This window comes from Sinocyclocheilus anshuiensis, unplaced genomic scaffold (assembly GCF_001515605.1).
Source record: "Sinocyclocheilus anshuiensis isolate Anshui unplaced genomic scaffold, SAMN03320099.WGS_v1.1 scaffold710, whole genome shotgun sequence".
NCBI classification, from domain to species: domain Eukaryota; kingdom Metazoa; phylum Chordata; class Actinopteri; order Cypriniformes; family Cyprinidae; genus Sinocyclocheilus; species Sinocyclocheilus anshuiensis.
The window spans coordinates 1578434-1596984 of record NW_015544201.1 but is presented as its reverse complement, the minus strand read 5'-3'; the positions used below and the strand labels follow the sequence as shown (position 1 = coordinate 1596984).

At 37.7% G+C, this 18551-nt stretch overlaps 1 pseudogene; it reads right to left on the bottom strand.

The window, feature by feature from the left end:
- LOC107696813 (cadherin-4-like) overlaps positions 1-18551 on the bottom strand; it is a 261385-nt pseudogene that overhangs the window by 55516 nt on the left and 187318 nt on the right.

Genomic DNA, 18551 nt, shown 5'->3' with positions numbered 1-18551 from the left:
TGTATATTAGTACTAAAATGTTCAGTTTAGGTATTATATGCACTTGGATATTTGTACCTTAAGCACTAATTAGTACTAATATGTATCCTTAGTTACAAAACTAAAATGTATATGCATTTGTATATTAGTACCTAATTATGAATAAAATGAACACTTTAGGTACTCATATGTATCCTTAAGGTACAACTATGAATATGTACCTGCATATTTGCACCTTAAATGCTAATTAGTAATAATATATACCCTTTAAGAACTAATATGTACCCTTAAGGTAATTTACAGTATTATTATGTATATGTCCTTGCATATTAGTACTAAACAAACAAAAAGTAATAACTGGTACTGACATGTATCCTTAAGGTACTAATATGCACCTTCAAATGTAGAAAAGTTACAAAAGTGTACTTTTGAGTGTACTGTCCCTGATGTACAATGTGCACTATTATAGCTGAAAGCATAATTAAATTGGCCAAATTAATTAATAAACAAACATGCAATGAACAGCAGTTTGTGAATGGCAGTCACTGCAATTATATGACAATCTTCAGAGTTCTGTGCACACGGATTCAGCCTGCTTACGGGTTACATGAAGACAGAATGGGGGAAAAAAAGTCATGAATGACATCTTTAAGATTGAGTTCCAGATACTCAGGTTTAATATTTCTCAAATGAGAGCTGGAGTCAGTTCAAATACTCTTACTCTTAAATCCCATTAGAAACAGACGAAACTGTCTGTTCCACACAGGCTACTTTATTATGGAATATAGTCCTAAACTGGAAAGAAATATAGAGCAGTGGCTGGATTTTGAAATATGGATTTTGTTCCCTACTTTTATTTTTTTCTCCCTGTTTCTTCCTTTCTCTTTCTGGGTATGGATAGCATGAAGAGGAGTTCCATCTATATAAATGAGGTGGTGATGGAACATGAGGGGGGGATTCAGTCAGACTGATACTCGAAATTTAAACCAGCTCAATTCCAATGTACTGAAACACGTCTTATTTGACTCTTGAAAGCTCTGCCTCATTTCACTGTAAATCCTCAGGTCATGTAGTGAGATTAATGGCCTGGCTTTAAGTCCAACAGTGCTAGGTGTACCTATTAAGGCTAGTTTTGTAATCGTAACCTCATGTGACTTCGAGATAATACAAAGTGTAATTTGGAGAGAAGTGTCCACATTCCATGTGCTGTAGGTATGGGAAAAAAATCCCTGACACAATTAAGTGTAAAATGAAGGTATGAACTGCATGTGTAAGGACAGAAATGGAAAAGCTATGTTGATTACGCTCACTAGGGAAACTGCTCGGACTGAATACAGGACGTAATCATAGAGCCGACCGATATCAGAAGTTTATCACGAGGAGAATAAAGAGAAAGACTGAAAGATGAGCTACATCGCCAGGGCTGCAGTCATGCGGATCTTTTGTCAACGTGATCGATTTCTCTATCTCCCCTGAAAGTTGTTTTTATTTTGAGACATAGAGAGAGAAAGAAAAGGAGAGGGAGCGACAGTGCAGAAGAGAAAATAACCATCTGAGTGAAAAGACGAGAGAAACGGAGAAGGATGAAGAGAGAGAGCCATCTGCACAGATACAGCCCAAATCAAATTGCATGAATTCACCACTGCATTCTCAGAGGAAGACGAACAGGAGATGAAGAGTGGAGTGCACCAATAACCGCATGATGTAGACAAATAAAAAAATAATAACGTCAGAAGACTGAAAAAAAAAGAGTGGGAGCCTGTTGCTTTTGTGAGGTTATGCATTCTCCTATCTCGAAGATAGTAAATAAAAAATAGCATTTAATCTATACACGTTAGAACTGTTTTGTCAAATCAACTCATGCACATCAAACATAAAGCAGCCACAAAAAGTATTGTGACACTTAAGACACCAAAAATACGTTAGTTAGGTTTCAAATTACTTACACTACTTTTACATTTGACACACACACACACACACAGTCTGGTCAGCTAACCTTGTGGGGACTCTCCATAGGGGTAATGGTTTCTCTACTGTACAGACCGTATATTCTATTGCCCTACACAAACCCTACCCCTAAACCTACCCCTCACAGGAAACTTTCTACATTTTTAGATTTTCAAAAAACTTAATTCTGTGCGATTTATTAGCTTGTTTACCCGTGGGGACCTCAATTTAGAGTTCAGCTCATGAAAAATAGGGGCAAAAAAAAAAGTGTTGCGTTTATAATTTTGTTCAGTGTATATATATTTAGCATTTTTGTATATATATAAAATTACATTACAAAAAATAATTCATTTGTGTAAATTAATTAATTAATACATTTTTAAGAATCCATATTTGAAATATGAGATGGTTTGTCTGTCTACAAAACTGACTCTAACTTAAAAAATGAATGAATGAATGAATAAAAATACATGAAAAAATCTAGCATCTTTTGTCAATCGGTTTGACATTTTGTATCTAATGCAATGGAATGAATACATTTTTAAGTGTCCACAGAATGTGCCTTAAAGGCTTATTAATGCTGAGAATGCAATAAGACAGTCATCAAGCCACGCGTCAAAGCGTTTGAACAGAACCCCACAAACTGAAATGGCATGAACCGCTACACCAAGTCCCTTTCCCAGCCGTGAGGAGGGGAACGGAATGGTGTTGAAATTAGATAATTAGGAAGAAAATTAATATTAATGGGTGCTAAGAATTGAATCACAAATGCAATTACTGCATTAGCTTTGCAATTAAAATAGCTGGCTGCTGAATAGCTGGATACTCATGGAATTATGAGTTTTTCCACATATCAACAATGACATTAATTTCCCAAAGTCAGAACAATGGGCAAGCAGTACAAATAGAGCCTTTATGTATTCCCTAGTAGAGTCTAACTGTATTCTCCAGGCATACGACTCTCTGTTTAATTCCCTCTATAAAAGTGCAAGGACCCCAGAGACAGTGGCACAGGCTAATGACTGCTTTCAGTCCAATCACGCTGTGTCTATTGAAAAGCACAATGGACAAATCCCTGGGTACAAGCTAAGAGGTGGGGCAGCAGCGTGAACGGGGGGTCGGGTAATTAGAGAGACAACCTCTACACGACTGCAGGAGAAGTGGTGATGCCGTTGTGCTGCTTCTGCACTTTTTCTACCGTGCTAGTCGTAGCCATTCACCTCGCCCATCTTTTGACTCTCTCTCTCCACTCCATGCTCTTATAAACACACACGCACACATAGCATGAAGAATGGATGCGGGGAGAAATGTCAGGCGTGCTGGTGAACCAGGGAGGGATAGAGAATAAAGAAGGAGCCAGAGATGCAGATGAGAGAGGGATTTAATAAGGGGGATGGAGCGAATCATGGCTATCATAATGATGTTACTGGTTAATGGGGTGTTAGTTTAGCATTATAAGCCTCCAAATGGCTTCTAGTATCTCTTGGGTGACGTATAGCTTTTGAGCCACAAAATAAAAAAGTGTTTTTGCAACAAACCCTCTGATAGGGGCTAAGACTATGTTGGGAATGACATGCTAGCATACTACTGGGAAGTGTGTACATTACGGTTGTAAAATTTGGGGTCAGTTCAATTTTTTTATATACTTTTATTCAGCAAGGATGTATTAATTTGATCAAAATTGACAGTAAAAACATTTCAAATAATAATAATAAAAAAACTGTTAGAGCTGCACTTTTTTATCAGGCATTTTACAGTTCATGGGCATCGCAGGCAAAATGAAATGAAAATGTCATCGAAACTTTTGTTAAGACGATTCAGGTTCAGAGATACACTGATATAAAAACACAGGCGCCACCCGTTTTGACTGAAACGTGCAGTGCTCATATTTATTCAGTGAAATCATAGCCTTTTGAAGTTTAATCAAGCCATAGGCTCCTGTGATTCTTGTCTTTCCGTCCCCAAATTTAAGAACTCTTGAAATTATAATAAAGGTTTTTCTTGTACCATTTAAGGCATTTAAAACTTTTTATGCCCTTAAATTTGATACTACAAAATTTAAGACTTTTAAAGGACCTGCAGAAACCCTTCAACCCGCCAAAGTGGCAAGTGGGAGTGACTGTGTTATACACGGCACTACTGAAATCTACCCGCATTTGGCAGGTTGGCGGGTGTTATTGTCAAGCCCTGAATATATAGCCCATCAAACAAACAGGTGCCAGTGATAAATATGCTTCTGTCAAAAACACAAATGTCCACACATGTAAAGAACAGGCTGTGTTAGAAACCTCTAACATGTATAAACATATTGCATACAAATATGAGGATTGTGTGGGCGGCAGAAACATGAGGGAGGTCAGTGACAAGAATTCGGCAGCGCAACTTTCTCACTGGCTAAATTACCACACAATACCTTCTTAGTGTAATAGAAATTATCAGTCCACAACATGCTCATTACAATATTATAAAAAAAAGTCTAAAAGTTAAAATTACGTACACCCACACACAAATGCTCACACATGCAAGCAGGCCACTGCATTAAACCATTTAGCGCAGGTTCTTGAAGCCGAAATCGTGTGGGCTCATATTCAAGGATGTTCGGTACTCAGTGAGTGAACTTTCTAACACTTAAGCTAAGTTTCACATTACAAGTAGGCTACTATACATCTTGCTTATTTAACGGCAGAGTTATTCAAGGCCAGCGTGAGAAATAACGATCATTCAAACTCTCCACTCAAGTGAATATGTTACCCTCTGACCCATGCTTTTACTGCCTCTGATTAAGTTAGACGGTAATAGAAGAGCCCCACCAGGACACTTACACTAGCTGTAATGCTATAGGCTATGTATGACTGCCAGTTTTCGTCAAGGAGCATTCCATGAGATCTAATTATGCTTCTACCATACTGGATTTTCTGCTTGAGGTAGAGACATGTAATCACATAGCAAGCAGCTTAGATTAGAGCTTGAGGTCTCCTTTGTGTGGGTGATTGCCTTCAGATATCTCAACAGTCAAAACAGAATAACTAAACTTATGTCTTTCATTGGTATGCCCAAGGAGTTCGCCTCAAACCTGTTTAGATTGCATATATGACAAAATTGCATAAACATTTTGGCCAAGTATTTGTTCTCTCTGTCTGTCCTTAAAGGAACAGTTTCCTCCAAAATGAAAATTCTGTCATCCGATATTCACTCTCACGCAGTTCCAAACCTGTATGACACATAAGTAATATTTTGAAAAACGTGCTAGACGCACAATCAGTTACAATGAATTGAGACCGGAGCTTTCAGGTTTAAAAAATGACACAAAAGCACCATAAACATATCATAAAAGTGGCTCATATGATGCTTCTGAAACCAAGATTTGAATCATTAGTCACTAACAATCTTCACTTTAAGTGAAGTTAACCACTGCAACCAAATCACTGAACAAGTGAGAAGAACTTACGAACTGTATCTGTTCACTTTTCAAACGAATCATTCAGATTTGTTTTGGGAACCAAATCAATCAATTCATTAGAAAAATTCCAACTTAAACGAATGATTCATTCACAAATTTAGGCACTGTTACTTCTTTCATAAACTCTTATGTGATTTAGTCACATGGATGACTTTTTTTGATGGTCTTTGGTGCTTCTGCAACCTTGAAAGCTTCAGTTCCTGTTCACTGTAACTGCATGGAAAGGACCATGGAAAAAAGTTTTCCTTTCGTGCTCTGTAAAAAAAAAAGGTTACACAAGGCTGAATAAATGATGACAGAATTTAAATTTCTGGTTGAAATATTCCTATAATCTATTAGTCTGTGCTCTTCGAAACATGACCTGTTCCTGCTTCTCTATCTTTACTCTCAACAACAAATTTACTTTATTTATATGCTGAAAAACAAGAAGGTTAGCATGATGTTGCAAACATGTCCAAGCTTTACGTTGCAAAACATCCCTTTCTATTTCTTTTCTCAGAGTACCATTGTCAGGCGGAAGCAGCCATTAGCGGCATTAGTGCACATACCCCTTTGCAGTTCGTTCTGTAAATCATCCATGCGACGACAAAGCCCCAGCTATAAATAATAGGACACTGAGAATGTTAATACTGGATCTGGCCAGGTGCACTGAGCTTCCCTATCTCCCCTCGGAGCTAATGGACCAATATGGGAGAATGGAAATTGATTCGAGCTAGTCAGTAAATTAAGAATTCACCGCTTACATTTTGTGTGTGTGTGTTGGGGGGATGTGTTGTTTATTGGAATTCGAATTTCGTTGGTAATTGGGGATGTAGAAAATGTAAACAAGAATAAATGCTGCTTTGCTTTTATTCATGTCAATGAAGCTCACTATTGTCCTTTGGTGATATGCCTCTCAAGACAATGGGCAGAGAAAATGACAAATGTGTGATAGAGGAAATTAGACACTATAGGACAGATTCCAGGGAGAATTTAAAAAGCTTTAAAAACTTAAAACTTTAAATTTTTAATTTGTTAAGACACTTGTGGTTAATAGTATTATCAAAATACATTTTATTATGCTGAAAATTCATATCATTAAAATCGACTAAGGGTGCTTTCACACCTGTAGATCGATTATTTTGTTCCCAAACAGGGATTAAAATTATTACAATGTTGCTTTTTATTCTTGGTGCGGTTCGCTTTCACACGGCAAAGTTTCTAAATGGACCAAATTTGTTAATACAAGTCGCGAGTAAACTGTTCTCTCATTGGTCAAAGTTACATGGTTTATTTTCTGGGATTCCACTTAGCTGTCAGGGCTGTCATCCGTTAGGATGGAATGACAACAGCTTCGCGGGCTTATTGTTGTTGTTTTTTTTTTTTTGTAGCTGTCGTTATATTCATTTATCATTTTGAGCAGGAGTCCAGAATTCATCGGGAAAACAATTTTAAAATGCACCTACTAGGAAGAACAATAAAACGGCATTATAAAATGAAAAAGTGTACTTTGATTTTGAATGGCAAAGACGTGCTCACCCACAGACATTCACAGGTTCATTTTGAAGTATTAGCAAAACAACAAAGCTAATGCTTTTCACGGAACTTATGTAATTACCCATTATACATTGTGATATAGCCTGGTTCGTTGGTCCATTAGATCGGATTGCTTTCTCACTACAACCGAACCGCTCCAGAGTTAATTTTCAATCGAGCTGAGAACACCTCGTTCAGGCGATCTTGGACCGATTGTTTTGGCGCGGATCCGAGAGTGATTGCCGTGTTTACATATGCACAAACGAACCAAGCTAAGGGGGGAAACGCACCAGGTTCCGAAACAACGGGCCAGGTGTGAAAGCACCCTAAATAGTAAAATGTGCGGTTATTCTTAAGAACATGAATGCATGTTATATAATTACACCTATGAGATCCAAAAGTGTCTTGATTAATTCTGTAAGAAATAAGCACAAATTTTGATAGCTAAAATGGGTCAGGCTACACTCTTTCTGAGTGAAATGTGCTCAGATGTGAATTTCAAGGATTGGGTTTCAACATTTTCAAACAACATGCAAATGTATGGATGTAATTCAAGGTTTTCTGTGTTACATCATGTCCTTGGTACTACAAGACTTCTTATACATTATGGAAACTGTTCAGAAATGCATAAAGGATAGGTTTTTTGACATGGAATGTAAGCCTCAAAATTCTGAATTCTCTATGTAAAGTGAAATCCAGAGAGCTGATAAGAAGCCATATTTCCTATAATTATTTTAGTACAGAATAATCTCCTTTGGCATAGTGTGGATTTTGCCTAGTATTGGCTGCAGCAGGTAATCTTTTATTGCCTGAAAATAGCCAACAAGCATAACATGTCAGCGCCACAACTCCCACAGACACAGGACTATAAAGCCAAACATTTAAGGCTAGAGGTGAGAAAGGTTATCAGAACTCTCCTCAAATGAATTCCATGCTTTTCACAGGTTTTCTAATCTTTCCATATGGGTGGTTTAAAGTGATGCCCATGTGTCTGTCTGTGTGAGCATCGGTGGAAAGAGATTGTAGTAATCCATGGGTGTAATCTGAGGTACAAGTGGCTGTGAGGGAGTTTATGAGGACTGTCCACAGAATGCTAAGGCCAGACTGGAGTCTGAATGACAGATAACACAAACTTAAGCTTGTAGAACCCCAGAGGAGCTGAAGCATGGACAACACCTCTCAAAGTACCGCAGAGGCGGTGCGTTTTTGTGCAGGTTTCTATAAAAACTCTTTATGAGAACACACCCTCTTCAACATTTGGAGTACCTGCTGCCATACCAGCTATGTTAGAGTCTTCCAATATAGTCCTTACACCGAGTCTTACACTGCTCTCTAAAATATTTTTGGAGTTCCAAACTCAAAACAATTAGCTACTGACTATCATTAAAAATGCCCTTAATTGTGCACTTAAAACCTTTCATATATTACTAGATGCTAAAGTGTCCCCAGTTAAAGCAAGAAAACAGAAATACTGTAGTTAAATAGGTTAGCTAACTAATCTAAAGAAAAACTAATATCTGTAAAAAAATAAATAAAATAAATATCTGTCTGTCTGTCTGTCTGTCTGTCTGTCTGTCTGTCTATCTATCTATCTATCTATCTATCTATCTATCTATCTATCTATCTATCTATCAATCAATGGCCAATAAACCTTCAAACTTTAAGGCTTCTTAAACTTTTTTTCAGTTTTAAATTCAGTTTATTTTTCTTAAAGTTAAAAAAACCAGCTATATTGATTTCTTTAAATTTTCGGTCCCACTTTATATTAAATGGCCCTAATACCTGTGTACTTACATATGTACCAATGTGTACTTACACTGTGGTTACATACTATGTACACATCTAGTTACTATGTAAGTACACAGGTATTAGGGCCACTTAATATAAAGTGGGACCAAATTTTCATTCAAATTATTTTAAAATTGAATTGGAATTTAAAAGACGTTCTTGGTTGACGCCGAATGCAGGGTCCATCAGGACCCCAACAGTACATTATGCCTTACATCTGAGCCAGATCTAACCTAGCAGTGAACCCAGTAGATATGATACAAAAGATCTCACCTTAACCTCATTTCTCATCTCACGCTGAAGAAACTTAAGGAGAGGCTTTGTAGAAGTATTAGATGGATGAGAGATGTTGATACACTGTGCCAATCTACCTCTGAGCCCCCTCCTCAGCAACCCTTGACTCAGAGAGGGAGCACAAGTCCTCTTCTTACCTTAGAAGGGCTCTCAGCAGCAGACGCAGAAGAGCTGTCTGAAAGAAGGCTCTTGAAAATGTTCACCTGTGATACTGCTTTTTAACCTCTTAGGTTTCTCTGCGGTTCAAGAGACGTGGCGAGGAAAGCTCTGTCTTTCAGAAGTGCGAGGCATGAGTAAAAGCTTCCACGAGGAGACTTGAGAGGCTTGTTCTTTTATGTCTCAAAGGGACACAGTGTAACTTCAGTTGTGGAACTGTCAGTTCTGAAAGACACAGCTTGCCAAGCTCCTGAGTTTTTTTATTCATGGCTGAATGTTATATCTGTTTTACTAATAACCAAGAAGTATGTGTCAAAATATTCCATATAATCGTCAAGTAAAAGCGTTGGAGATGTCAAAGCAGGTAGAAGACATTAAGGTCTTGTGTGTTTAATCAAAATAAACCCAGCAAATATTCCAGGCTCTTTATAACAAGTAAGCTGTGAACAGAAGCTGTTACTGACCCGGACAAGAACTTGAGGGAAGGGTCCTCTGGAGTTTTCAGGCACATTGATTGGCGGAATGACCCAGTCTCTCTTCTGTCGCCGCAGCCCACTGGATGAGCCACGCTGGTGTTGTCGTGGAAATGTAATGAGCCTGGGAATTTGATAGTAGTTGTGGGAGGATCCGCCATAAACACCATCCCCAGCAAACTGTGGAAAACAGATACGTACACTCCATATGAAGCAGATCTTGATATTCACACACAAAGATAGTTTATTAAAAATAAACCCACTAGTTACCGAACTATGGAAGAGAGTTAATTTTAATTTAAAAAGTTTAATATTTTAATATATGCTTTGTCATTTTTATTAGTTTTTTTATATTTCTATTTAGCTTTATTTGTATTTCAGTTTTAGTTTTATTAATTTTAGTACTTACATTTTTTCATCTAATATGTATATTTTGTTTTATTTCAGCTTTATTTCAATGAACAAATATAATTGTTAAAAGTTTAAATTAACAACAACAATAATAATAATAATAATAATAATAATAATAATAATAATAATAACACTGGTTTGGGTAAATTGGATTTGAGTTAATTAAACTGCTACTTAAATATAAATATTTGAATATTTAATGCTAAATTAAACCTGTTCAAGTAAAAGTCAAATTTTAGTCAAATTGACTAAAATTAATGTATGAAATGAAAAAATATTGAATTTAAAGACTATGACAAAACAAAAAGAAAAAAAAAGAAAAAAAAAAAAGAAAAAGCTTAAAAATTAACACTGCTCAAACAGAAAGGGGAAAAACTTGGAAACAGAGTTTAATGAATCACAACTGAGAACTCTTTTAAGTCTCCAGAGTTATGAGAAATTAACAATGTACATTGGACAGTTTGAAGAGACAAACACACCTTTAATAGGAGAACATACCTGTGCGGTAATGGTACAAAACAGTTGTGGAGCAGTACATGCACATCTGAGCCCTGCGCTAGTATCGTAAACATAGCTGTGCGGTTTCTCCTAAAACGACCAATCAAAATGACAAATCACGTCAAGGCCTCTGTAAACCAGCCCCTATAACACAGCAATACCACAGTGACACATACCATGACATTTCCTCATGGGTGCCCAATGAAAAAGATTGATGAAATACCACATCAATAATTTAGACAAGAAAAACTAGAGCTGCCGCTGACCCTCACTTGATTCATCCAAAGGCCAAGGAAAAGGACTGATGCAACCAATCAAACAGCCACCGTTTTTCACAGCGGCTGACTGTGTGTGAGTGTGTGGGGAAGGGGACTGTCCTGCGGTTCATTTAATGTCTTTAGTGCTCATCTCTGAATTGTCAGCTTTTCATGTAATCCTGTGTTGCCGTTTCTTCCCCTGACACCTCAACGTCTGGTGGCACTGCATTTTCTAGCCGAGATGCTTTCGCCAAATCCCAGTCTTCTTTCTCTCTCTCTCTTGGTCTGTCTGGCGTCCCTCGGCGGGGGTTGCCAACTCAAGCATGTCTCACAAACACGGTTTGTCGGCAGAAGAGCTCGAACAGATGTGAGGCAAATCTGAGCAAACATATTGTATTTTTTCCCTCTTTTGTTTTAATTTTTCACAGCTGCAGGGGCACTGGCTGCAGGGGCTTGGAAAATGGAGGGATTGCAGCGGAGGGAGGGAGCTCTGAATGAGCGAGGAGGGCAGCTGTGAGGCGCTGATAAAATCACTTCCGCCTCAGCTCTGCTCATCCACAAAGCTCACAGGTACCCGCTGCAGCAACAGAGAGAGGCTGCATCGAGACCTTTCGGGGGGTGGCAGGTGGAATTACTGTGCATAAGAGGGTGAAATAGAGAAAGAAGAGGTTGGAGAATGGAAAAGAGATCAAGGTGAAATCAAGTTGAGCAGTGAAGGCTAAATAATCCTCCCAGAGAAAAGAAAAATTTTAACAAGGCATTCGAAGCTCCTGCGTCTAAACAGCCAACTCGGCATGTGGTTATGCCATCTTAAAAATTGGCATCGATGGTTCCATGAAGTAAGTAATAATTGATGACGGGCCATTGAATTATTGAAAAATAATGCCCACCCGAGGTGGTAATGTGGGCATGATGTGAAAGAGAGGTTTTTGTCCTTTAAACACTCTTATGTATTTTGGTCACACTTTAGTTTGGGGACCAATTCTCACTATTAACTAACCATTAACTATGAGTTTTGCCTCAATAAACTCCTAATTTGCTGCTTATTAATGCTTAGTAAGTTAGTTTAGGTATGGCTTTAGGTATGGCATAGGATTAAAAAATCTAGAATATGGTCATGCAGAATTAAGCATTAATATGTGCTTTATAAGTACTAATAAACAGTAATATGCATGTTGCTAGTTGTAATAAGCAAGCAACTAGTTAATACTGAGAATTAGTCCCTAAACTAAAGTGTTACCACTAATTTCTTACGGATATCATCCCAAGTCTCCATTGGTAATTCCAAAACATAATTTTAGAGCGAGTAATAGAGGCTTGAGACATAAATATGCAGACTAATGCAGTTCTGTCATGACAACTCTTGGAGAGTTATATGGTAATATACATGGCAATGATAATGTGTTTGGTCTTGGCGAAATAGATCTGCAACGCTGCTGCTGCGGCAGATCAAGTACTGAGACTTGCTACTGCCAATACATCCACAGATATGCTGCTGTGAGCATGTAAGAAATACTGTTGCTGCACATATAACATAAAATAACCCCCATATATAGCATACATGAAATCACCCTGTAGCAGATCTATACAGGTGGAGCTGGGGAAGGTGGAGGGTTTCTGAAGCGTGCTGCAACTGCTACAGCAAGCACTAGCCGAGTATTTGAATGTTGAGCAGCAAGTTCTTTGGCTACTGATGTGAAAAAAAAAACAATCAGCTGCACCATGTGAGCAGTGATGTGATTATATCAGATTGAGTTATCAGCCAGCGCCATCTAGAGTTTCATGACAGAACTTTGTATTTCTTAGAGAGAGAGAGAGAGAGAGAGAGAGAGAGAGAGAAATTAAGCGTGTGTAAATTACCTGAGTCTGTGTGTTACTAACTTCGAAACTGTAAGTTTGACTTCTTCAAACAACTGTGCCGTTACAACTTTGCTACTGAGAAATGCCATATAGCTTTTAATTTGCAAACTACTTTATTGAAAAAGTCAATGGCAGGGCAGAGCTGACAACAAATTTCTGTGCATGTATGTTTGCGTGCGAGTGTGTGTCTGTATATTATCTGTGTGCATGCAGAGAGCAGGAGAAAGAAAGCGATTTATTATCCATAGGGTAATTTTGTTGGAAAAAACATGGAAGTTGTAATTTTTAAGCATGATAGTCATGTTAGTCATATTTGTTTGCTTGGTCAGTGTGTTTTGCGGCTAATGCGGTCAACAGATCTGGAACTATATGTAGCTATGCGTTTACTGGAAAATAACTGAATACCTTAGAACATTCAACGACTGATCAGAATCAAGTATTCGACATCCCCCTGGTATAAGAACCTTTGACATTCATGGAACCTTTGTATTGAACAAAAGTTTCTTTAGATTATTAAAATGTTCTTTACAGTAAGAAAATAGTTTTTTTAAAGAACTGTTCATTGAAAGGTTTTTTGGGGAACACAAAATGGTTCTTAAGTCACCACTTTTATATTTAAGAGTGTGCCCAGTCAGCAACGTCACCTAAAAAAAGCCAAAAGCTTTATCTCTCCCCTCGCACATTTGTTCATTAGTGCAGGGTATTCATCTTCTCGATCTGTCTCTTACTCCATCTCTATTGTTTTTTGCCTGCTGACAAACAGGACATTGGGAGCTGTGATAAAGACCTTGATTTATCAATCAGCTCTCATTGGCGCTGCAGAAGCATTCCTCCGAATGTGTAGCCAACAGCACGGGAAGATCCAGGCTGGCGGCGCCAATGAATGGCACAGACTTACAACAGCATGCCTAATGAAAAAGTTTATTCCTTCGGTAGGGCAACAAGCACTGCACCCATTACAACAGACAGAGGAAAGAATAAACTGGAACAAGCATGTTGTGTTATGGGATGGCGCACGGCAGATGTAAGGAATGTGCTGCTACATATACGTGTGTGCATGTGTGTGTGTGTGTGTGTGTGTGTGTGTGTGTGTGTGTGTGTGGGCGCATTCGGGAGTCAGCATGTGTGAAATGGCTGCCTGGATTGCCCTGAGCTCCCGTAGCTCCAGAAGAACCAGCCCTGCCAGCTGGCTCCCCATCCCTCCCCGCTGAGAAGAAACCCGTTTGGGCATCAGTCAGCCTGCAGCTCTGCAGCAGACATCTGGAGGTTATTGTTCTATAGGGCCGCATTGCACTGCTTGCAACCCTGTCTGGAGTTTTCCATTGCATGCCAGTGTGCAAATTCCCCACTAGGCAGCACTCATTTGCTACTTTCATAATTTGTCTTCGCACCAGACCTCACCGTCGGGAGAAAAAGGTAAATTAACTTGGATTTTCACTAAAGTTCCATTATTAAAAAGTGAGAAGAAACAGTTTATAATAAGTACTGCAAGAACGCTCCACTAATCGTGTCAGGTGACTTAAGCTAGGTGGCATTAGGGTTTTATTTATAACAAACATACCACTACTGAATCTACAGGATGAAACCAAGTGTGCCGCACACATCCTGAAAAGTGAAGCCAAAACATTTAATTCGCCATCTGGTGGCTGGCTGCTGTATAGGTCATAAACCCTGCCCTCTCCATGTAAAAGAAATGGGATGCGAGCCAAACTAAATAATCAAATCACACTTCAAATACATTTTTACCAAACATGGTTTCCATCATTTTAGGTAGTTCTTATCACACTGATGTATGTTCAAGTGTTCATTTTTCTAATAAGTTAGTTTTTCAAAAAATTAGTTTTTTGATGCTATAAAAACGGGGTGTGGTGTCATGATTGTGAGCTTGCGATTGGGTCTGTGGGAGTTTGGGCGGGACTTCGATACCGCAGCTCCACCTCACGATCACTGCTGTGCAGACTTGGGCTCACTTTTCTATAGTGGAAGGAAGAGGGGATGCGTCATCCATCTTTTTCTTTTTCTTTTTTTTTTTACAGTCTATGGATGAAACACATACAGCATGACCAGCAGTAGTCAAATTCCTAAACAAATTGGTCTTATGGGGAGGTTATATTATATGAACCAAACAATTACATCATGATGGAACATCAATACGGAACACTTTTGAGCCAGTACCAATTCAAAAACAGAGTGTGAACAGTGTAGTCCGACTCCCAAACAAATTAGTCTTATAAACATATAACACAATCAATTAACTTCAATTCCTGAATGTTTGAGCCGGTTCCTTTTAGTTAATCAAAAACAAAAATTGTGACGTGTGAACTCCAATTGTAATTTTAATATGATTACTGAACAAATGACTCTTTTGAATTGGTACTTTTTTTAGCAAATCAAAAATACACAGCGTGTCCAGTGCTGCCAGATTTCTGAATAAACAGCTCTTTTGCATAGAAACTTTGCTCAATAAAACATGTTGGGGGACAAAGAAACTGCACTGGCTGGAACTTGTCACCCCAGAAGGAGATACAACGGAATATACTAGAATGAAAGTTGCATATGGATCAAACCAATAAAAGACACACCATCTAGGCAAATACCATGCAAGTTTATAATGAACTACATGTAACCTACTGACATTTACGCTCAGCAGAGGCACAAAGTATTGCACTGAGGGATGTCTTTGTTGATACACATTTGATAATACCTAGCTTCCATATCGCTGTCTTTCAAAGTATCTCTGCTAGTTCAAAGTAACAAAAGACTTGCTTACTTCGTAAATGAGATGCCTTATTTTTAATTACTTTTATGGCAAATGAGTCATGGTGCTGTATCTGTGTGTGTGTGCATTATGCATTTGAGTGTGTTCTTTTAAGATGATGCTGATCTTAAATGCTAATTTCTATGCTAATTTCCCTAAGCTCAACCTCTAAATATATCGTCTTTCAAGTCAAGAGGCCAAAAATAGATTAAATACATGTATAGAAAAGTAAAAAATGAATCTATATTAGGGCTGCACGATTAATCGCATTCGATATTTAACGCGCATCTTATCAGTAAAGCCGGTTCTGTAATCAGCGGTAAATCTCCATCACCTGCGTGCTTTCACATTGAGCAGCATTAACTACACAGAGCCGTTGTTCACTGACGAGCTGCGCTAAACCACGTTCATATTCGCGCGATTTTTTGCGCAGCTCATCAGTGAACAACGGCTCTGTGTAGTTAATGCTGCTCAATGTGAAAGCACGCAGGTGATGGAGATTTACCGCTCATTACAGAACCGGCTTTCTGACAAGATGCGCGTTAAATATCGCATGTGATTAATCGTGCAGCCCTAATCTATATTGTCTTATGGGAGGTCAAACTTTCTGTCAGCACAAGTAATTTGATGTAACATGCATGTAACCCCTTACCAAAAGGGTACTATGATGTTAATACTATGGTATTATTATTATTATTATTATATAGATACAGTATATAAAAATGTGTATATACAAGATAATAATAAATTATTATTATTATTATTATTGGACATAATTAACTAAATTAATAATTTGATTAATAATTAAAAACAATAATATAAAAACGATCAAATTTTTTATTCTGCTTGGCCATGATGAAATATATAATATTAATTATATTAAGTAAACTGTCGTAGACTGGACACAAGCTGTGATTCTTATATGTCTAACACTTATATGCCTTTTAGCAATTCAGTTAAAGAGTCCTGGAAAAACCTTATGCTACCTAATTAATATTCATTAGCCAAACTGATAAGATTCATAATATGTCCCCTTACTTTGTTAGATAGTTCCTATGACCTGCTGTTTGGTAATTCATTGAGTCACTTGAGGAGAGATAGTTCATGAAAATCACATCTGTCAGGAATTAGAGACAAGACAGATGAAAATCAGGCACGTAAACAGATGAAAACACATCTTAATGCTGAAATACACTGAGAGCTAAACTACTTCATTTTTATTTAGATAATTTTTTCATTAATTATTTATAGTCTCAACTAGGTCAGAGAGTTGCAAAGAGTCACATCTCCCAGAACACCCATGTATCTTCTTGCTTCATGTGTGTGCGCACACTTGTGCGTTTGTCCTTCAGTAACCTGCCGTAACCGGCAAGGAGACATTTCTCTAAATGGTCGTGCAGAAGGAGAGGACATGTGTGGGGTTAGGGACACGGGGATAGGGCTTGCCAGACCAGACTCCTGGATCCCTAGAGGCCCTGCATTCCTGCCTCTCTGCTTGGCATTTCTAGGTCACTTTGGATGCAGAAACAGTCCGATGCCAGTGGGAAAGACATCTATATAAAGCCTGTACACCTCATCTGCTCTACACCAGAGCACAGGACATGAGCATGACAGCCACATGTATTAAAAGTTTAATGATACTTGCCAAGCAGGACACATTGTGGCAGAAGTGTGTGTGTGTGTGTGAAGTGGTGGGGGGACAACTTGGATGAAATATTACTCCTTTCATCTTTTGTATAAAAATTAAATTTGAGCATTCACTTCCATAATCAGATCATGACTTTTAGGATGTTGCCAAGGGCTTGTGCGAACCCTCTTAAAGCACTCCACACGTGACAGTGCCGTCTGTGCATACATGCACAAGAGGGAGAAACCAAATGTAATCAATTTAAAAGCTGTAACTAGTTTTAAAATTCTGATGATTGCTTAAACGTAATAACATCTTGCTGTGTTATTGAATCTCGTTCTTGCTTGTGCTATATGGGCAAATAATTATACTGAGACGGCACATCATCTCCCCCCACGACCCCCCTAAAACCATGAACTCAATCAATTATTGTACATTATTTCATGCACTCCATTACCGAGCTGCTAGACTCATTCACGGCTTTTCACAATACTCTCAGAAAAAAACCTTCAAAAACTTCAAAAACAAAACAAAAAAAAAACACTGTATACATGCTACCATTCAAACCCCCCCCCCGACCCCCCTAAAACCATGAACTCAATCAATGTACATTATTCCATGCACTCCAATATTGAGCTGCTAGATTCAATCATGGCTTTTCACAAATGAAGAACAGTCATACCTCAGAAAAAAAACTACAAAAACAAAAAGAAAATTAAATACATGCTACTGTTTAAAAGTTTAGCTTCGTAAGATTTTGTAATGTTTTTGAAAGAAGTATCTTATGTTCAATGCATTTATTTGATTTAAAAAAAATACAGTAAAAACATGGAAATATATTGTGAAATATTGTTACAATTTACATCTTTTATAAATAAATAAATTAATAATTAATTAATAATATATTAATATAAATTAATATATTTGAAAATGTAATTTATTACTGTGATGTCAGCAGCCATTACACTAGTCTTGAGTGCCACATAAAAAAAACTACTGACCCTAAACTTTTAAACTGTAGTGTGTATATGTGTGTGTATACGTGTGTATTAGGGATGTTCATTTTAACCGTTTAACCGGTTAACCGACCGTAAGAATTCTGAAACGATTAATACAATCAGTTAAACGGTATTTTTTCAGTAATTTATCAAAATATTTAAAAAGGTTTGCTGCATGGTTAAAATACACTACGCGTATAAAAAAAATTGTTTTTTTAGGGGAAAAAACATAAGTCGCGTATAAGTCACATTTTATTGTTTCATTCAGAAATAGGCCTAATGCTGATGCGAAATGTTTACAAACATTATAATAAACACTGTAAACATGGCTATTTTAGTTCCCCTCACTCCTCAACAAATCCTTTCAATTAACAGTATTTAGAAAAGAACAAGAATTAAAAATATAAGAAGTTATAGCAATATAAACGACCAGCCAAAACGAATTCATTTAGGCTAAAATTAAACTGAAACCAACGTTGGGTCTCTCATTCCATACAAAATCAAATGTTTCCGTATTCGCGATGTATTTG